This window comes from Psammomys obesus, unplaced genomic scaffold, assembly GCF_907164565.1.
Source record: "Psammomys obesus unplaced genomic scaffold, mPsaObe1.curated_primary_1811, whole genome shotgun sequence".
NCBI lineage: Eukaryota > Metazoa > Chordata > Mammalia > Rodentia > Muridae > Psammomys > Psammomys obesus.
In genome coordinates, this window is record NW_026593286.1 from 5,899,732 (window position 1) to 5,921,994 (window position 22,263).

General features: G+C 46.6%; 1 protein-coding gene across 2 annotated transcripts in view; it reads left to right on the top strand.

Moving 5' to 3' along the window:
- The first annotated feature begins 19,632 nt into the window (after positions 1-19,632).
- The window catches only part of Ngef (neuronal guanine nucleotide exchange factor), an 80,553-nt gene continuing 77,922 nt past the window's right edge, over positions 19,633-22,263 (top strand). For both annotated transcript variants that reach the window (XM_055616747.1, XM_055616748.1), the window contains exon 1: positions 19,633-19,846. The gene's annotated coding sequence lies outside the window, so the exon portion shown is untranslated. The remainder of the gene's footprint in view (positions 19,847-22,263) is intronic.

A 22,263-nucleotide genomic window follows, 5' to 3' on the forward strand; every position in this document is an offset into this window, starting at 1 on the left:
GAGATCTGGGCAGAAAGAGAACACATGCTGTCTGTCATACCTGTGCGAAGGGCCAGGGTCATCCATTACAGGTGGCACTCATCCGAAAGGCACACGGAGTCCTGTCTGGGTGGCCTGTTCTGTGAAGGTTCTGTGTCCTTTCTCATATCCCCAACCCCCATTTGCCAGTTGTGCTGTGGCATTGCCAGCACCCCATCTAAGAATAGAAAAGTGTGTACTAGATTCTTGCCATAAGTCAACCGTTCCCCTCACAACAGATTTGTGGAACCATCAGCTGCTAAACCTGAGTAGAGGAGCCTGCTGAGTGGCGCTCTGCAGCTGTCCAACTGCCAGGGAATGACACATGGGAGCCTTTTTATAACTCCAGAGCCCTAGAAAGCTGTTCCAGAGAAAAAAATGCCTCCATTCCCCAGGCTCTGCTGCTCCAGCTGCCTGTGGCTGATAAACCAGCTGCCCTTGCTATGTGGGTGCCGCCCCAAGGCAGGCAGGGGGTGGGCTGTGGATCTGGAGAGATAAGCTCAACCTACTAATGGGGCTGAGAGGAGTCCTAGAGGTGTGAGAAAATGAACAATAATAATAAATGTTTGTTGAGAAGAACAGGGAAGGCAGGGGACAACTTGGTAACTATGGTTGATGAAGAGGTTGGCAGAACGACAAGAATAACCACCCTTGGGTGCTGAGAGACCAGTTGCCAAAGGTTATTCTTAACAGAAGCTGGATTTGGTGATCTACCTGCACAGAACATAAAAATAGATGGACCCGTGTTCCGGCTTGGAATGAGACCCTCAGAGCCTGTTGAGCCAACTCTGAGACTGAATTTCAGTTCCCCTACCCTTTTCTCTCTGTCCCATTGACTGCTTTCCCTCCAGTTGAGGGTGATGACTTCAGAAACCCCAACCAAATTGCTGCCAAGGGAACCACCAGCTCCCTATGAAGTCTTACCCATGTGTTTAAGCCCTGGGTTAATATATGATATATTATGAAATGTATCATTCACTTAAAGCTTGTTTTTAACCCTTTGTGAGAGGTATAGTCTACCATCCTATTGTTCAAGTCACAAGGAATGTTACCGGGACAATGCAGCAGAATACAATTTAGAAGGGCAGATGCCAGCTAAGGAAAAAATGTTCAGTGTGTGAAAACAAATCTTTGCTTTAAGATGAAGACTTGAAGGTTTGGTGGCTCATGGCTGCAGTTTGGCACATGAGAAGCTGAGGCAGGAAGAGTGTTTGGAATTCAAAGCCAGCCTGGGCTACATGGAGACAATCTCAAAACAACAATGATAAAACAGAAAACCGAAGACTACACAATACAAAATCTGGACCTGCAGACTATAATCTCCCTCCATGGATGCAACTATTATAAAATTTAATAGGAAAGAGTTGAATACAATTAAAAGGAAGAAAAGAAAAAGGAAAAAGATGCCTTTGAAACTTAGAACCTTGATAAAGGACTGAAAAGCTGCTCTTGAATAAAAATTCTGCAGTAGCCATATAATCAGATTTAAATGTTGATTTTGGGATGTCCCTGAGGCCAAAACTTTCTCCATTCCAGCGAGCTGGCCTTCGGTATACAGTGTGGGAGGTTTGCCAAGGGCATCCACGGAGAAGCTTGAGAGGGGAAGGGGAGCCTGAGGAGTCGTCAGAAGGAACCAGAAAAGGACTGTGAACTAGTCCTAGAGGTTCAAAGAGATGGGGATATGACTCTAGAGCCACAGCAGGAGTGGGGAACAAACCCTAAGAGAGGGCAAATGGGGTTATCACGGTGATGTGGCAAGAGCTAGTGGCTCATGGTTTAGAGAGACGAGAAGTGGGGTCTGGGAGAAGGATGGAGGCCTCTGGCCACAACTAGTGACTACATCTCCTGGATGGTCCATCCCACAGAGATGGACTACTCTCCATTTTCAAGAGGAATGCATAATATCTCTTAATTTGCAATTCAGCTTCCCAAAGAGCCATTCGGTGATTTCAAAGGATCATCCTAAGGCTGTGCAGACAACACCACTGCCTAAGTCTAGATTGTTTCCATTCTCCCTCCCCACCCCTGCATCAAACTCTGTAACTGCCAGCAGTCACTCTGCTCTACCCCAACCCCAGCCCCAGGAGATCACCAGTCTACTCTTCTTCTTTGGCTTTGCATGTTATGTACGTTTTATAAAAGTACATGGTCCCTGTGTCTGGCTTCTTCCTCTTAACATGTTATTTCTCAGATTCATTCACGTTGGGGCATGCGTCAGAACGTCATTATGTATTCATTTACTTATTAATTGTTTTGAGTGAGGGTCTCTTACACGTAGCCCAGGCTGCAGCCTAGGCTAGTCTGAAACTCAGTACGTGGCCAGGAATGACTGCAAACTCATGCCTCCACAGCCCAAACACTAGGATTGCAGGCATGTTCATCCACATCTGGCTTGTGCAATGCTTGACAGTTCTGGGGATCAGATATAGGCTTCAGCGTTCTGTGAGAGCACTCTCCCACTGATCTGCTTCTGAATCTTATACACACCAATATTACCACATCCATCTTTTCCGTGGGTATGGAGGGAGTCCCAATCCCCCACACTGTCACCAGTACTTGTTATGTCTTTCCAATTCTAGCCATCCTAGTGGCTATGTGGGGACACTTCAGTGCAGTTTGGGTTGTGTTCCACAGTGATTAACAATGGCCTTATTGGCTACAAGAGTTAAGACTTTAGCCTGTAGGCAAGCGGAAGGTTTCTGGGATTTTTTTTTTTTTTTAAGCAGGTAATATATCCAATCTAATCAGTTATAAGGAAGTTCTTGAAAGTAGATGAGCCTGCTGCCGCTCTCCATGAGAGACTGGATGAAGGTTTGGATAAAATAAGCAATAGTGGTCAAAGTGGTGGTGGTGTCTTCTACAGACTGGACAGCAGAAGTGGTATAATCAGAGCATGTGCTGGCCAGTTTTTGTCAACTTGACACAAACTAGAGTGACCTCAGCTGAGGAATTTCCCTTATCACATTGACCTGTGGGCATGTCTATGGAGGCATTTTCTTGATCAGTGTGTTGGATGTGGAAGGGCTTGGCCTTCGATAGGGGTTCCACTCCTGGACAGGTGGCCTGAGTTGTCTAAGAAATCAGGCTGAGCAAGACATGGAGGCAAGCCAGTAAGCGGTGCTTCTCCAAGGCCTCTGCTTTGGTTCCTGCCCCGAGCTCCTGTTTTGGCTTCTCTCTGTGATGGATTCTGATGGGGAAGTGTAAACTGAATAAACCCTTTCCTCCCTGGGCTGTCTTTGGTTGTGGCGTTTGTTGCAACAACAGAAAGCAAACTAAGATAGGCCTCGTCAGTGGGAAGCTGGTTACGTGGGAAGCTGGGTCCTGGTTTCCATAGCTTCTATAGCTGTTTTCTAGATTCCTCCTTTAGTCTCTGGCCTCCTTAAAGATGGAGCAAATGCAGTCATTCCCATCACAGGGTCATGTGGTATTCTGGGAACCTGGTATGGACCAGAGAAACAAGCCAAGAAGCCTGTTATGATGGAGTGGGTATTTGATCAGGGATGAAAAGGACAATATTATTCCCAATATCTATAGTTTGCTTGCCAAAGCCAGGGTCTGGCTGAGCATTTGACAGTGATCACTTCACTTAATCCACAGATGCCCTGCCCTCTGCAAGCTCAGAGTGATGTCTGTTTTGGGAAGACGATGGAATGGAGGCAGCAGAGCAGTAGGATCTGTTGTAGTAGCAGTATCAACCTACTAATCCCGAGAATCCTTCTAAGTAGTCACCCCCTGTGTATTAGAGACAAGACAGAGCCCAGGAGTGGGTAGGTGGGGGGAGAAAGGACTTCAAGGTCAGCAGGAAGTGTTTCATCCACCCCCTCAGGCCAAACTCAAACACCCACTAACAATTTCCCAACCCCCACATCTCTCATAATGATAATGATAGTAATATCAAATATCCAGAGGGTCCTTAAAAATGCCTTGTGCTCTCTAAGAGTCAGCACATTCCAGAAATTCTTGTCAATAGTATTTACAAATTTTAAAACTTACAAATATTTATTCACTATTTAATCCTCCTGATACCACTCCCCACGTGGTAGACATCAGTACTATGGTCACTAATGCTTAAGTGGATGAGCTGAGTTCAAGGTCACTTTCAAACCCCATCCTCTGCCTCTTGAGGGTCCTCTGGGGCACCTTGGCACAGCTCTGCCTCCAAATGGTGGCAGTTGCTTCCAGCAGCTGATGCAATGGGAAGAGAGGCAAAAATCTAGATTCTTGAAGCTGCGGAGATGACTCAGTCAGGAAAACACTTGTCTTGAAAGCATGAGGACCTGAGTTCTACACCAAGTAAAAAGCCCTGGGAAGGCAGGGGCAGGCCGATCCCTGGGAGTTCCTGGGCAGCCAAGCCTCGCACAAGGATGAGTTTCCCAAAGAGTGAGAGACCCTGGGGAATAACAGCCAAGGCTGACCTCTGGCCTACACACACCCCTCCACCCTAATCCACACACACCAAACTCGGATGCTGGACTTTAGTCTGCTCCTAAAAGACTGTTCACTGTTGAACAAAAGTTTCTCTCAACTCAGAGCAAGCAGCAGGCTGAGCAGCCACAGAGGCCCCTTCCACCAACAGTGGATGACCCTGGATGGGACTAGGAGAGGCTGATGGATACACAGGGCTATAAGCCAAACCTTGCAGTGTAGACCAGCAATGAGACAGGTGCTACCACCATGTTCAATGCAAGAAACCGCCGGTAGATCAGAAAGGACTGTAAAGCAACGATTTCATCTGGGCCTCCCTAAGGCTACGCCAGGCTGACTGGCTGTGCTGTGGCCTTGAAGCCACCAAGCTCAGAGCATCTTCCACGAGGAAGCTCAGTTTTCCCACAGGCCCAGGAAAGCAGGGATAGGTGTTGTCATAGCTGTGAGGAAATTGAAAAGTGGGTCAGGAAGGTGGTAGGTGGCTCTCCACGAGAACACAGCCTCAGGTGTTGGAGGCACGTGGCTCTGAGCCTGGATTTGCCAGATTCCACAACCCACACACCTGAGAGATCCTCAGCCCAGGGTTATTCTGCTTCCTCTGCCATTCCTGCTGGGGCACTGCCCCTCACATACCTTGCAAGGCCAGAGATCTCGCTCTCTTCAAAGACATGCTTGATAATTTACAAACTGGCACCTTATGTGTACCAGGGGAAAAAGTACACAGGCTCTGTCCCGGCTTCCTGGGACTCCAAAGAACAGCCAAATACCAGTAATTATGGGGAAGGATAAAGAAGTCTGTGTTGCTTTCCACAGAAGCGCCTTTGTTCTGAGTTAGTTTTTTAGTTAGTCTGAGTTACTAAGTTAGTAGTTGGTTGGTTGGTTAGTTAGTTAGTCTGGATAGATACTGCCTGTCTGTCAGCCCCTAGAATCGTGCCTTTTCTCCAAGGAACAGCAGTTGACAGGTGACAGCGTCAGGAAATCAGCCTTGTACAGGGCCATCAGCCCAAAATGTGGTCAGCCTCTCCCCCAAGAAAAGCCATTTCCAGCCAGTTCAACAGCTCTACTTTGATGCAGTGTTGGGTGAGAGTCTAATCCTAAACCGACGGGGACCTTGAGTCACACTGAACTGACACTGAACTGAAGTTTAGAGCCACGCTCACTCAAGAGCATCACCAGCTGCTCAGCTGCTTCTCTGAGTCTCCTGCCCCCACCTATGCCCATCCTACATGCCCTCTAGGTACCCGAGAACCCATGAAGGTGTGTGTCCTAGCAGCATGGGCTGGCATACTATGAAACTGACACATTCAACTTGCTCTCACTGGAAGCTTTCCCACATACCACGACATCACTTCACACGCTGTCCTGGCAGCAAGGACTCGTACTTATGCCAACAGAGAGACACGTGGGTCAATTTAGAGATAAGCCATACCTGCAGGAGCGTGTGCCAAGCAGGATCCAGGGAGGTCTGGGGTGTAAGGGTAGAGGTGGTGGGGCTCTGGTTTCTGGAAGGTCACTGTGGCTCCTGGAGTTCTCTGGCCTTGACTCCAGTCTCAGCCCCTCTGTCAGTTCATGCCTATATACACCTAAAGGAGTCCTCCTGTTTGCCTCCCACGCATGTGACAAGGCACACTTCAAGGACAATGTCAGCGTCCAGACCCAGCCCTGGCCTAATTAGGATGCTGCCTCTCATTAGTCTGGAAGAAGTCCGCCAGCTGCCAACACAGTCACTCCTGAATCAGCGATGACCTAGGACAGCGTGAGTCAAGTTGTCTCTTACAAATGCATGCATTGAGCAACATGTGCTCGGTGGGAACAGCCTTCCTTGGGTTTGGAAAAATGAAATGATTTCTGGGAGGAGAAGGTTAGAGTCACGTAGAGCTTGGCTGCTGTTCTGGCTCAGCTGTCGATCGCTGAAGGACCCGAATGATGAAAGAATGTGCTCACAACCAGAATGGAGTCCCCTCTGTGAAACCCTGACAAAAACATTGCATCAGCCTGAAGGCTTCTTCTTGCTTTGACAAACTCTGTGACCAAAAGAAGCTACGAGAGGAAAAGCTTTATTTCATCTAACACTCTCAGGTCAGACTCTGTTACTAAAGGAAGTCAGGGCAGAAACTCAAGGCAGGAGCCAGGAGATAGTAACTGAAGCAGAGGCCATGGAGGAGCGCTGCTTGCTGGCTTGCCCCTCATGGCTCGCTCACCTTGCTTTCTCCTAGGACCACCTGCCAGGGATTGATTGTACAGCCCACAGTGGGCTGGACCCTCCCACGTTAATAATTAATAATCAAGAAAATGCTCTAGAGGCTTACCCATTGATGGGAGCAATTTGTCCACTGAGGTTGCTCTTCTCAGATGACTCAATAAAATTGAAAAACCAACCAGGACACATGCATATCTGATAGCACTTAGAAAAGACTCTTCCAGAATGCAAAAGCCAGCTCAAGCTCACACAGAAAATGCTGCAAAAACAACTACATTGTCCAACCTCAAATGGAGGCTACTTTTCTTATTAATCCTTGTAGCTAGGAATTACTTCAAGATAACTTACAGATCCCTCATTTTGCCTTTAAAAGAGTTCCTATATTTTTTTTTCAAACACACCTACACATATTCTCATGGCCACATCAATTCGCAAATATATTTCATTTCCCCCCAGCCCCCTTTTTCAACATCTCCCTACAGAGAGCAAAGATCTTGAATGCCTTGCTTGCTCTAATCTGGGTCAGTACTTTCTGATACAGCACTGGTGTCTCTATTCACTCATGGACAGATGGCTTTTATCAATGAGGATTGGACCAGATAACCCACTTGACCTTTAACTTAGCATTCAGGAGGTTGGAGATCCAATAGATGTCGGCACCTGGTGAGGAACTCTTATCTTTTAGGACCACCATGTCTGAAGCTCCACAACCTTTTCCAGAGGAACAAGTCACTTGGGCACACAGCCAAAAGCATGGCGCTGCCTTATTCCAGTCCTCTGCAGAACATGGGTGGGCTAAACACAGGACACATCAAAAGGCAGCTAAAGGCAAGTTGATTTCAAATAATATTTTCTGTCTTCGTATTGACAAAAGAGGGAGAAAGAATTCCTTCTTTTATTTCCTTTCTTATACTGGACAAAGTCCTTTCATAATATCTTCTCACTGGCTGCTCAGGTCTAGAATGTTCCCTAGCTCAGAGCTTAGTACACACCTTTAGCATTTTACTTCCTGGGAAGTCTGCCTCACCTGTCTGTCTCCCTGGTCAGAGTGGTCCCCTTTTGGCCTCTCCTGGGTCCTCTTGCTGTGGTCTTGGCCTCTCTCACACCAGTTCCGAAAGACAGTCAAGTCAATCCAAGTGGACTTGGGAGTTCTCTTTGGGAGCTCCACTGTCCTAGTCAGTGTTCTATTGCTGTGAAGAGACACCACAACCAAGATAGTTCTTGTAAAGGACAGCACTCATTTAATTGGGGCTGGCTCACAGTTCCAGAGGTTTAGTCCGTGATCATTATGGCAGGGAGCTTGGAGATACGCAGGCAGACATGGTGCTGGACAAGTAGCTGACAGTTCTACATCCAGATCTACAAGCAGTAGGAAAAGATAATGCCCGGGCCTGGCCTGTGTTTTTGAAACCCCAAAGCCCACCCCCAGTGACACACTTCCTCTAACAAGGCCACATCTCTCTCAAGTAGTGCCACTCTCTGATGACCAAATCTCAACTATATTAAGCGGTGGGGACCATTTTCATTCAAACCACCACATCCACTCACAGGCTTGCCTGCATGAAGGGCCCCAATAAACTTCCTTTTCAGAACTACATTCACAGGTCAGGTAAGATTCTTGAAGTCAATGCTTTGATCTGTTTTGTTTTGTTTTTATCCACTAGCTGACTGACGATCCTTGAAGAGTTATTTAAAAGTACATTAAGTAAGACAACTAAGGAAATGGAGGAACACGGTGGCTCACATCTGGAATCCTAGCACTTGGGAGGCTTAGGTAATAGCATCCTCACAAGAGGCCAGCCTGGGTTACAGAATGAGTTCTGGGTCAGTGTGGGTTACCAATGAGACTCTGCCTCAGAATAGCCATGAGGGGTTAAAGTTCTATTTAAAGGCTGTATAATGCAAGAGAAAGTAGGATACAAGGTAGCAAATATGGCCCCACGGTAGTAAATATGGTAAGTTTACTAAATGCTCCAAACTGTGTTAACAAAAATAAAACCAAACTAACTATGTATTGCTACATTCTCAAAACTTAGCATGGTGCCACAAATGAAACACAGTAAATATCTTTTAAATGTAGATTTTTGAAGATTTTAACATATATCTACCTCTTTTTTTTTTTCAAGACGGAGTCTCACATGTAGCTCAGGCTAGCCTGGAACCTGTTAAGTATCCCAGACTGGCCTCAAACTCAGAGTTCTCCTGCTTTAGCTTCCTAGGTTCTGAGATTCTAGGCATGCACAGCCACACCCAGGTTTATAATAGTAAACAAACACCATCGGTGATCAGTTTTAATATGATATTACTGAGGGTGTTTATTTACATTCTTGTACACCCCTTGTGCATACCAAGTCTATTGTTAGATTGTGTAACAGAACAATAAAGGCATGCAGAGAGACATCAAGATTGATGCATGAAAGGGCACCACTTGGCATAAAAGGCTGGGGAGCTTTCCCTACCTAAGCCATGCTTAACAAAGACAGCCTGCGGAGAAATGCCTAAACGATACAAAGATGGCAGGTGCTGTATAAAAACTTACAGACTTACGGGACTCTTGACCCTGCTCACCAGCCCGCTCCCATTCTCAGAAGTTTCTTTCTCTTTCCTAATGAACTGTTTTTGTTACCTACCATGGGTCCTTGGCACAGTTCCTTGCCCTGGGAACCTGGAAACCTGGAAACCTCAGTGGTTGCCCTCCCAACAGCCCTCCTGTGCCTTCGATAGCTGGCACATCCAGGGAGTAGGGCCTGAGCTGTTTCTTTTCTTCTGTGCACCCCCTCTCACTTTCTGGGGGCAAGCGCCACTAGAGAGACGGCTAGTGTGAGGGAGCTCTCCTTTTTCCTCTGTCTTTCCTCCCCTCAGCTTCTGCTCCCTTGGATGGGGCGGGTGCTTCTAAAACTTTTCTCCTGCCCTACGGGTCTTCTCTAAGCTTATTCAGAGGCAAACAAGCGTATGTCCGAGCTGGCGGCTGCCAAGCCTTCAGAACGAAAGGCACCTGCCTGGGGGCTGAGGGTGGTCTACCTGTAGGCACGGACAGGACCCAGAGCCACCCGGTGCTGGTCTAGGAGATGACGGGATGCAGCTGTGCCGAATGCCACCTCATAAGCAGGGGCCCGAGCTCACACAAACACCTAAGTGGCTACAGGTAAGAGGCCAGGAAGGAGCAGGGCCCACATGGGTGCTGCGGGTCCACACGCACGACACCGACTTTCCTGCTCGGCTGGCATTCTCTCCTACAGTCCTGTCTTCCTTTCCTCCATAATTTCTTCCTTCCTTTCACCTTCCCAGTTACCCTAGGCAGATGACTGGAATGACAGACTCAGACAGATGCAGCTCTAAGCTTGGCCATTGGCACCACCAATGCTGACTTTGCGGTTCACAGGGTCCTAATGCCCATCAACTTTGAAGGCTGCTGGGGCCAAGCCATTCCTAATTTGCTATGCTCCTCACTTTCTATCAGAATATATCCTCTATGATATGTTCACCTCTATCTATCATACCTTAATCTCTCTCAAGTCTCCTCTGTTCATGTACTGTAGACAGCCCTATCCCGGGAAGTTTGGGGATAATTCTCCAGCTAATAAGACAGTCCCTTTGAGCTTGTAATCCAAATGGGGGAGGGAAGACCACTTGTTCTCACTCTTAACCTGAACTGGATTTAAAACAAAAGAAGGCAAAGCCGGCTAGTCACACGAGCCAGCTCCTTCCCTGGGCCTATCTGCCCAATGGCATTGACTATTTTTAGAGCTCTTGAGGAGGCAGACCTTTTTACATCTCTTACTGTTCATGTAAGAGAAATAAACTCTGACGTGCTTAAAGCAGGGCCTTGGTCCTAGGAGAAGGCCAAAATAGGCAATTGATTTAAACCCCAGACAAGGTAACTGCAGAAGAGCTGGACTTGCAAAGCAGTCGATTTCCAATTCTCCCGGGACTGTGCGCAGACCTGTCAGCAGCATGTAGGCAGGCTGGGAAGCTGAGCTACAACCCACTCTGAGGACCCAAGGCAGATGAGAGGGACGCTTTCCTCCACTCCCAAGGTCCTGGTAAGTCTCTCCCACGTAGTATCCCTTGAACTACTGGCTACACAGCGCAGCCTGAAAATCTTAAAGAGGTGGTCAAAGCAGGGATCTATAGCTGGCCAAAGGGATAATAGTAAAGGAACAGCTGAGTGCTTAGCCCTAAATGGGACTGTGTGACCCTTTCCAAGATCCAAGGAACATCATGAAAGAAGAGATGGAAGGACTATAGGACCCAAAGGATGACAAAGGGATGGAGGGAAGGACAGAAGAGAAGGAAAGAGGAGAGGCTTGAAGGTAGGAGAGGGACTAGTTGGGGAGTGAGGAGGAGGAGAGGGCAGTGTGGGAGGGGATAAGAGAAGCCGGGATGCATGGTATCACACTGTTTATATACAAACATGATATTGGGAATGTTTCAAAGCTAAATTAGGGCCTGGAGAGATGGCTCAGTGCTTGGGATTCAATTCCCAGCACTCATACAGAGCTGCTTACAACTGTCCCTGACTCTAGCTTCATGGACCCAATGTCCTTTCTGGGCTCCAGGGGCACTGTATTCATGTGTACAAATCTTGTGTTTTAAGCCTGTAAACATCTGTGTCTTCTAGAGTGCATGCAGTTTCATACCAAACTCTTTATGATGAAGGGATCCAGCCAGCTTCTGCTACAGGGATTCTGTCTTCTACCAGCACTGAAGATGTTACAGAACATCGACTGGCCATTGCCCTTCTGCTCCCAAAGAGCTTTCTGGGACCACAGCTCTTAGTGGGGTAGTTATGGCAGTGGATAGGATGGGGAGAGAGTGACAGCAAGATTAACACAAAAGAAGCCAGTTGACACAGTCTGGAGAACCTTCCCTTACCCAAGCCACAGATCACACAGCGAGCTTGCTAGAGGAGCACACAAGGCACAAAGTGACAGAAGATGAGTGCTATGGAAACGATCCTCCAAGGGCCACGAGACTCCAGTGCTTCTGAGCTCTTTCCCCAGCACTGGAGCCCATTCCCAATCTTTCTCTTTAAACTCTTTGTTTCTGTGGCTTCACTGTGTTTCCCTAGTATGGTTCCTCATGCTGGGACACACGGACCTGGAAACTTCGGTACACTGTGCCAACCCTGACCCATGCCTTTAACAACAGCGGCAAGCAAGTTAGCCAAAGCTTAAGAGGCTGGGGGTTGGCTTAGCGGAGACAACAAGCACAAGGGCCAGAGCTGGATTTCTAGAGCTCATGCAGAAGGCTGTGCATGGTAGCATGCATGATTGTGATTGAAATCCTGGAGAGACAGAGACAGGAGGAGCCCTGGGGACTCTCTGGCCAGCCACTCTAGTGTAATCAGTGAGCTCCAAGACAATGAGAGGCTCCCATCTCAAAATAAGGGTGACAGCAGGGTACCCCTTTAATCCCAGAACCCAGGAGACAGAGGCAGGAGGTTCTCTGTGAGTTCAAGGCCAGCCTGGTCGATTATATAAGTATAGGATAGCCAGGACTACATAAATACACAGAGAGACCTTGTCTCAAAAAGCAATAATAATAATAATAATAATAATAATAATAAGAAGAAGAAGAAGAAGAAGAAGAAGAAATAAAAAAGAAAAAAGAAGGTGGCTAGCATTTGAGTAACAACATGGGAAGTTGATCTCTGGCCTGCATATTCATGTACATGCATAGACACATGGACATGCAAATGCATTTTAAAAATTAAAACATGGCTTAAGGGTACTTGTTAACTCTGTCCTAACTGAATCACCAAGTGGAAAAACCACAAATTTATGTATATGGGCTTGAGTCCATATGCAAATTTAACTTATATTTAGGTCCAAAGGAGCAATAGATTAAGTGTTCAAGAACATTCAGAGGGTGATTCTCTTTTGAGACATCCACACCCACATTCTACAGTGTCTTACTTTCTTTCTCAATGCCTTTCTTTCTCTTAACCCAGGGCTTCAAATCTATATTAAAATCTCTTAATATAAACTCCACATTTGCTTCAACAAAATTTTGCTACACACATTCAGCGTAACCAGCACAGTACTCTCTGGGAAGGAAGACGCAGGAATGTCACAGATGAGGTCTCAGAGATGCCTCTTATGTGGGAGGGACTGAACTAACAAAGGCAGGGCAATAAATGAGGGGGCACACAGGGTCAGGAGGACCTCTGGAGGCAGCTCAGAGAAGAAAAGGAAGGTGTCACAAGAGCCAGAACATCAAAGCAGAGAGCTCTCTGGGAGGGAGGGAGGCAGGAAGTATGGCAGGCCTCATGGCATCAGGGCAGTGCCTGGTAGTTCTTTGAAGGCATTTGGGATTTTTTCCCCCTTTATCTCTGGTGTCCCGCAGCTGCATTCTGGGCTGAATGTGAGTTCAGACACGAGTTCCTCTGAAGTGGTGTAGGACTCAGCATGCTTTTCAAACTGGGAACTCACCTATTTCTTCAACTCTGAAAACTCCTCATTCATTTTTTCTTTGAACATTCCATCTCCTCCACTATCGGAGGTCCGCCCTCACAATGGCCTGGTAAATGGTTTCTGTAGTTTTAAAGATAAGGTCTCACTGCATAGCCCTGGGAAGCCTGGAGCTTGCTATGTAGACCAGGCTGTCCTGAAGATGTACACCATCACACCCAGCTAGTTAGGGTTTTCTTTAATATTTTCAGTCCTAAAATTTCTCCTTTGTTTTCTGAATCTGCTTTAAAACAAAACAAAACAAAACCTAAAATTAAAAAAAAAAAGTTTAATTGTTCAGGAAATTACACCTCCCAAAAGAAAGCTACATGAGGGTAACTCTCTTGGAACAAACACAGCCAAGATTTTCTGGCTCTTGTTCTTTCTTGGACATTGGTTAATTTTGCTGGAACATTATTCTTTAAACTTGTAAAATCTGTGTTCTCTAGGATATAAGACAATTTCAAACTAAACTTACAATGCAGGGATTCTAGCCAACTTCTACTATAAGGAATCCAAAGCCCTGTCTCTGGCCAATAGATAAAGTAGAGAGAATCATCTGGCCCCTCCTAGGTGGGAACTCTGTCCCTTGTCAGCATGGAAAAAGATAAAGATTGACTGACCATCACCCTTCTGTTCCCAGAGTGGTTTCTGGAGCCACAGAAATTTCCTATTCTTGTGTTATAGGTTCCCTTTCTTGATTTCTTTAAATATTTCATGCTCATTTTATTATTTTATGTGTAGAAGTATTTCTTCGCATGTACATATGTGCACCACGCGTGTGCCTCTCGTACTTGCAGAAGTCAGAAGAGCATATCATACCCCCCCCCCCTGAAATGGAGTTACAGGTGGTTGTAAGGGACTCAAAGCCAGGTCCTCGTGAAGAACAACCCGTGTTCTTAACCACTGAGTCATTGTTTTAGCTCTGTGCTTAGTGTTAAGAACTTTATAATCATAAATGTGTTTAATTCTAACAGCAACCGTATGACACCGATAATGTTTGTCATGTCCGTTTTACAAAAAAGGAGACAGGCCAGTTAGACCAATGTCACACCATCAGAAATCTGTAGAAATGGACTCTAAAGTAAAAAGCAGAGGATCTTGTACCATCCTAGACTAAACTGAGTAACCCAAGAATTCCTAAGATGGCACCCATGGCCTCACTTGCAGTACCTCAGAGTGTGACTGTATTCGGAGATAGGTCTGTAAAGCGGAAAGATAAAACGAGGTACAGGCTGGGATCTTGCTGATGCCTTTTAAGTAGAGGCTATTACACAGCAGATTTGGGCACACACATGAAAATGTAGCTTTTATTCGCCAGATGTAATTGTCATCTCAGAGGCTTACTGTTGAATACATTCACACTTTCTATTTTTTTTTTTTCCTTTCTGCACTCTGGCTGGCTGATTCAACTCAGCTGTTCTGGTTCAAACGTCTCTGCAAGCCGACTGACTGAAACTGGCTTCTGTCATCTTCTGGCTGAATTGTTCTGCTTGGCCTTATACTCACTTTGGCAATGTGTTCTAATCTTCTGGATCCTTCTCGTTCTCTACTCATTCTGTCTTCACCTGTGTCTAGCTTGATCTCCCTCTGCAACCTGTCTCTGTCCTAGTAAGACTGCCTCCAAACTCCATGAACTGAACTGCACCAAACTGAGCTCCACTGCTCTCACTCTCCGCTGATTGTTCGACTCAACTCCCCTGCACGACTGCACTTCACTGTACTGTTCTGTACCATACTGGCACTACTATGTTGTCTTCTCTCCTGAACTCTCTGCCGCACTCTACTGTGTTGTCTTCCGTACTCTCTACTGCACCCTGTTCTGCTGTGTGTACTGCTCTTAAGTAGCTTCTCTTCCCTGTCCTTGTGAGAGTTGGGCGTATTCTATCTCTGACCCATTCTGTCAAATCTTTCTGATTCACCACTCTGTCTGCCCCTATATTAAACATTGCCTTCAAACATGGCTTCTTCTTCTACAAAATAACCTATCTACATTGTTTAGGATTAAAAGTGTATACTGAGGGTGTGTCCGTTCCAGCCAGATCATACTGTAATCCACAGCGTCTCTGCCTTCCAGCTGGATCACATAGACCTAGAAGGTTTTTGGGGGTGATTCCTTGCCTGAGCAGCCATGTTGCTGGATTAAAATTTCTCTACTCACACAGAAGTAAAAAAATCACGAAAAGACAGAGAGAATGCAGGCGCCCACAAGCCAAGAACCAAACCTGCTGGCACTTCAATTCTAGACTTCAAAAGAGACCAACCTCAGAAGCAACCAAACCCTTTGGACCCTTGGACTTCGAGCCTCTATAAGACAATAAAATTTTGTTGCTTAAGGCCTGTGACACTTTGTTATAGTGACTCCAGTAGAACACCAACCATCTTCACACACAGCTGGTTCTCACCTCCTTCTCCAGCCAGCTCACATATTTACGGATGTCTAGCTTGCTCAGTTATTATCTGACTGATGAAAGGAAAATATTTAATTTCCATGCTCTGGAAACACATCAGGGGGAAAAATTTCACACATCTGTCTTTAGAATCTGTGTTTTCCTGCTGTTTCTATTTCCCGGTCCGTGGTACACTGCCTCAGTGTTGTGCTGTTTCTATTTCCCGGTCCGTGGTACACTGCCTCAGTGTTGTGCAGTTTTGGTGCATCAGCTCATCTCCACTGCGATCATCTTTTTGGTGTGATGAATTATTCTTGCTGGTGTGCCCCGTTACATAGTCCTCCCCCATAGTTGCCTCTTCCTATGTTTAAGGGTTCAGAAACTCTAAACGTCTCTCTCAGTTTCCATGTTGGGATGTCTGATTATCCTGAGTAGCTGAGTAGACCCCCATTTCCTGCAGGTAATTCTAATTTCTTTCCACAGCCTGGGGCAGTTTTTAACTTCTGCATTAGAAGCCCTTTCCAGCTTCCCATCGCATCCCACAAGGTTCAGATTCTTGCGTTCTCATATGCATGCATTTAAAACAAAGAAAAGGAAGGTGGTGGCTCGCTGGGTAAAACACTTGCCATGCAAATATAAGGACCTGAGTTCGAATCCCCAGGACCCATGTAAAGCTGGACATGGTAGCATGCATCTGAAATCCCAGAATTCCTATGGTGGGATGGGAGGTAGAGCTAGAAGAATCTGTGGAGGCTTGCGTGCCAGCTAGCCTGTTTGCAGTGGTGAATGGTGAGACCCTCTCAAACAAGATGGAAGGTGAGGACTGATGCTCAGGGTTGTCCTCTGACCTCCATACACATGCCATGGCACATGCATGCCTACCCTCTCATATGAACATGCTCTTAAACATATGCATACACATTATGCATATACAAGGATTTGAAAGACAGAGAGAAAGGGAGAGATGGGGACATGGAAGGATGGAGGGAGGGAGGAAAGGAGGAAGGAAGAAGGAAAGGAAGACAAAGAAAGAAAGAAAGAAAGAGAGAGAGAGAGAGAGAATGAGGGCTCAGTGGGTAAGAGCACTTGTTCTTGTGGAGGACCTGAGTTCAGTTCCCAGCACCCACCTCAGGTGGCCCACAACCACCTGTAACTCCAGCTCCAGGGGATCCAACACTGTCTTCTGGTCTCCAAAGGCATCCGCTTGTATGCAGCATGTACACAGAGAGATACATAAATAAAAATAAATCTTTAAATCAAATAAATAAAACAAATAAACACAATAGAGACTATACATGATAGCTCTTCAGGGTAGCTACAGAATTAACTATTTATTGGTGCCACTTGGAAGATGACCTTGCTTTTGAACAGGAATATATATTTATTGCAGAAATACATGTCCAGAATTTCTGTGTGTTCAGGATGTATGTGACTGCGGGCAAACTACCTAACCACTGTATATCTGGCTTCCTCATCATAAGATAACGGAGATTTTAGGTAAATTAATTCACACTTATGCCTGTTTGCATGCATGCATGTGTACATTATGTGCTAGGATCCACACATAAAGAGGAATATTCGGTCTTTTTTTTCTTTCCAAGTCTAGGTTGCCTCACTAAAATATTATACTCTCCAGGTCCATCTACTTTCCTGAAGGTATCATTTTTTTATACCCAACTAATAGTCCATTTTGTACATGTACCATGTTTTTATTATCGCTCCATCTTTTGGTGCTCATCTAGGTTAGCCCCACTTCCTTGCTATAAAATAGCAATAAACATGGATATATGAATATCTCTGAAGTAGGATATGAAGTTTTGGGGTATATGCCTGAGAGTGGACTAGCTGGGTCATAGTTATTAATTTTTTGTTTGTATGATGTGTGTGTTGATGAATTAGTGAATAAAAATGCATTTGATAATGAAAGTGTAAAAGCCTAAGTGAAGCTCTTTGGCTTCAGAATGACCATTCTAAATATGTAACATAATATATATTATATATAGAGAGAGCTTATTACTAGGCAAGTTTTTGAGTTACTGTCTTAATCTAGCTGCGCAATATTTGATTTGTAAGTTAATTAGAATATATATATATATATAATTTTTTTAAAAGAAGGGATGAGTGGATGAGAGATTACTTCTATCTGGCTTTCAGTGGCAAAACCAAAAACCAACATTTGTAGCAATCAGATATCATGCTAAGCAGACGTCTGAAATTCAATGATGCCCACTTCCTGCGTCCGTGTCTAACTGTGATATGAACATAATGGCTGCTTTCTGACAAGCAGAGCATGACAAAGTGATGGGACGCCACTTAAGGTCATTTCCATGAGCACATCACAAAAGCCTGCAGGGCAGAGAAACGGCTGATAAAGTGCTTGGTATGCAAACATGAGGGCTAGAGTTTAGGTCCCCAGAACATAAAAGCTAAAGGACGTGGTGTTCCCAGCAGTCAGGAGGCACAGAGATCCTCAGGGTAGCTAGACTAGCTGGAACAGCTCCAATGACAGATCCTGCCTCAATAACTAAAAGGGAGACTTGTCAAAGAAAACACTGGATGTCAACTTCAGACTTCCGTAAGTGCGCGCACACACACACACACACACACACACACACACACACAGAGAGAGAGAGAGAGAGAGAGAGAGGGAGGCAGAGGCAGAGGCAGAGGCAGAGGCAGTGACTGTCATCTCCGGGAATCTTCTGCACTCTCAATAAAGCAAGCTGCCATGGCAAAGAGGCAAATAAACAAAACGCAAAAGGTGCCCAGCCATATCCAGCAGGAAACTAGGACCTGAGTCCAGCAATCCCCAAGGAAGGATGCAGACCTGTCAACAGCCCCATGAGACCTGGAAGAGGAGCCTTCTTCGTGTAGCCTTGAAAAGATCCCTGGCCCTCAGCCAACTTGCCTCCAGCCAGTGAGAAACCCTGAACAGAGACTGTGGCCAAGCCCTGCCCAGATTCCTGACCCACAGAAGCCCAGATTACAAGTGCGCCCTGCATCTTGGCAGTACAGGTTGGGTTAATCTGTTACCAGCCGCAGGTCACAAAGACAATAGCCCATATGAGGCTTACATAAATATGAGCAGCATGGCTTATTAGCACTGATGGATGAAGGCAATGGGTTAAGAGCCAAGGTTTTGGTACCCGATAGTCTGGTTTATTAGCTGTGTGGCTTTGGGCAGGATGATGGAAGGCTATAGGCATAGGTGTCTTTTAAATGGACCTGAAAGTTAATTCCCGACTTTCAGTGAGAGCTCGGGGCTACACTGAGATCAGGGCTACACTGAGAGGTTATGCAATGTGCTTAGTTCAATGCTTGCCATGTGGTAAACAGCAGGCAGAAAGAAGCTGTCACTAATAATAATTCACTGTAATAGTAGCAATCGATTAAGACCCCTCAAAGAGCAGCTGGTGTCCCCTGCTTGGACGCTGTCAAGCTGAGCCCTGATGGCCATGTAAAGAAGTGACCAGAAGGGCTGGCATAGTTGATAAAGTGCTTGTCATCTCTGCACTAGGACTTGATTTCAGATCCACAACACTCATATAAAAACAAACAGAAATCAACGGCCTGGCAGCGTGTTCATTTAATCTCTGTAAGGAAGGTTGAAGCAGGAAGGTGCAGGTAAGATTCAGGGAATGGTCCCGGCATGATGATGCACGCTTTGAATCTCTGTCTCAGGGAGGCCGAGGCAGGCAGATCTCTGTGAGTTGGAGGCCAGTCTGCTCTACAAAGTGAGTCCAGGATAGCCAAGGCCACATAGAGAAACACTGTCTCCGGGCGGGGCGGGGTAAAGTCAGAGGACGGCTGAGAATCAGCCTGGCCAATTGGTGAGTTCTGGGTTCAACAACAAGACAAGGTGGAGAGCAAGAGAGGAGGACACGTGACTAGAATGAACCGAGGGGACCACAGACCCTTTCCCAGTCTCAGACTCAGGGCAGGGCAGTCAGTTGTGGGGAGTCCCTTTTTAGTTGGCTTTCAATATTACCTTGCATCCAGGGGCCAGGCCAGCCGTGCCCAGCCTGCACCTTAGTGGCACCTCCCCTCTCGCCCTGTTTCTAGACACGTGTATGGCTACCACCCTCCCTGGGCTCAGGGCAACCCTGCAAGGTAAACACCCAAACAGGAAGTGCCTGTCACAGGAATGGGGCCAGCTAGGGCTGAGGCAGGTCTGAAGGTCAGGAATGTTTCCCAGGGAGGCTTTTCAACGCTGTAGTTCTCCGAGACAAGTCAGGAGCTTGTGTGCTTATCTGGGGACACACAGGCCTGCCCTGAGATGTCTGGACAGGACGGTGAATGGGAAAGGAAGAAACCGAAGAGCTTATGAGGGGGCCCAACACCCAGGAACTTCCGGCTGCCAGGTGAGCTACATATATATTTAATGAAACGAGATCAAGGGAGACACAGTGCAGAGCGCCGCAAGCACTGATCGAGAAAGAACTAAGAGCAGCCAGTCTGTCAGCAGACCTTGGCTGCCCTCGCATGATTCCAGCTATACCTGTGAAATCCCAGCCCATCTTGGCTTTGTCACTCTCCCTTCTCCAGTGTGTTTCAACATTTGTGAAATGGGGTGATGATTCCTTCCAGCAACTCTACCTCTGGCTGTGGGGACTAGGGAGACAATACAGTATATAAGAAAAGCCTCAGTAACTCACAGGGCCCTGTGCAACAGGAAAATGCAGGCCCTCTCCCCAAGAAAACTGATTAAGGATCTCGGAGAGGCAGAAACTAAGTGAGGCGCCCTCCAAGAGCAGGGCATTCCCCATGGTGCACACCCTGGTCTTAAATGTATATGTATACTGTGAAGTGCTGTGATTTCTGTGTGTTGTTGGCTCAAACCTCAGAGAGAATGCTCGTGGGAAGAGCAGTCACAGCTTTTGAGTAACAACCCCTGTGTTGCTGCCTAGCTGACATTGCTCCTCCTTCTCAGGGACCATTTGGGGACAGAAGACCCTACCCTCAGAACCTTCCAGATTCGTGTACTCGGTGGGCATGCAGCCAAAGTCCGATGGGACTCAGCTGGGGCAAGTTTGCTTGGCTGTAACAATAGAAAAATTCTTATTTCCTGTCTTGACCGATACTTGGATGTTCACACAGCCATCAGCTGTGGGAGCTGGACTTGGGATTCCTGTAGTTTTGGCTGCTCTGCTGTTTCAGCTAGTGGCCAGAGTCTTGTTGCCTTGGGAGAAATGGTTGTCTTAATGCAGAGAGACATTAAGGCTCTGGTTGGGTCCCTTATCCTCTCCTTGACTGTGTCTCTTTTCCACTTAGATGCCCCTTTCTTCATCCTGGCCCACATTTGACATTACTTAACCCTTGGAAAGTAGAAGCCAGTGTGTCCTGGGAGACTTCGGCATCCTGAGCCATGAAAATGAGCAATAGGCCACATTCCTCAACCCCACTTCTAGCTCACTCTCGTCCCCAAGCACAGATTTTCATGGACATCCTCCCCAGGATGGGGGCTAGGGTCAGTCCCCATAGGAAAGGCAGTGGATCTCAAACTTTACTTTGTCCATGGAGATTCTGGCCTCACCCCATCAAGCACACACTAGTGGACAAACCACCAGCCGGCCTTGTGACTGTCCGAGAGTCCCAAAATGTCTAGATCCAGCTACTCAGCTTGATGGCTCCACCAGAAACAGGGGCCACTGTTTGTCCCAAGAAGGGAGTGAGCCTGTCATCTCTGTGTTAGACATTCCTTCTCCTGGGGCAGATGGCTTTTCTTTCCCCCTGCCCCCATAATCTGTTGGCGTACTTTTAAAAACTATTTTATGTTTCTTAAGCCTCTACCTCCCTTTTCCCTTCCAGTCCCTTCCAACACCCCAACACCAGGTCAGAGAGAAAAAGGTTAGTGGGGAGAGGAGGGCAGAGTTCTCTTGGCTACTTCCTGCAGGTTAGGATCACTGGGTTCCTTGGGCAAGTCCAGTCTTTGTTTCAAGATATCTCCAACGTCTTGTAAAACTGCAACAACATCAGGAGCAGCAGGAGGAGCAACAGCCTTCTCCTTTCTCAGAAACCTCCTTCTCTCTCTGAGCTCCGGCATTTATTCCCTCTCCAGAGTCCTCAGAATTAAACTATCTGCAGCTGACAAAGAGCTCCTCTCAGAGCCCACATGAGGCAGTCTGCTGCTGTGAACCATCTGAATCAGCTCTATATCCCACACCTGGGATTAAAACAAAAACGTGTTTACATAACATAACTGTGTTTTCAAAGGCACCAAAACTTCCACTACACCCATCAGTAATGAATTTACTCTGAAAGGAATTGGTGGTGTATAGGGTATGTAATACAAGCACTGAGGAGGCTGAGACAAAAGATCAAGGCCATCCCAGGTCTGTGTGTGTGTAACTGCTCTGGTACTCTGAAGTTACTCACTAGCAGCACCTCGATTCATTTATTCCCTTATTGGCATTATCAGGCATTGCTGAACACCTGTACTTGTGAGGCTTGGAAGTGGGGCTGGGAACACAGTAAGAGGACAGTGGCCATCAGGCAGGTAGAGGAGATGAAACAGTACTGTGCCCCAACCCAAAGGCCAGCTGGAAGCACCTCCATGAGCAGATCAAAGGATGCGGCTTCATTCCAGGCATAGCTACTGGGTCACAAGGCTGAGAGAGGTTTGGGGCCAAGCCAGCTGGGGGTGTCTCTTTATTACCCTGATCCATGGCCCTGGGGGGAAGCATCTATGCAGAGCAGCCCAGGCCCCAGGATGAATTCTCCCCTGTTCTTGGCTTTGTTCACTTTGTTCATTCCAAGAGAGGTCAGACAATGGACAGGA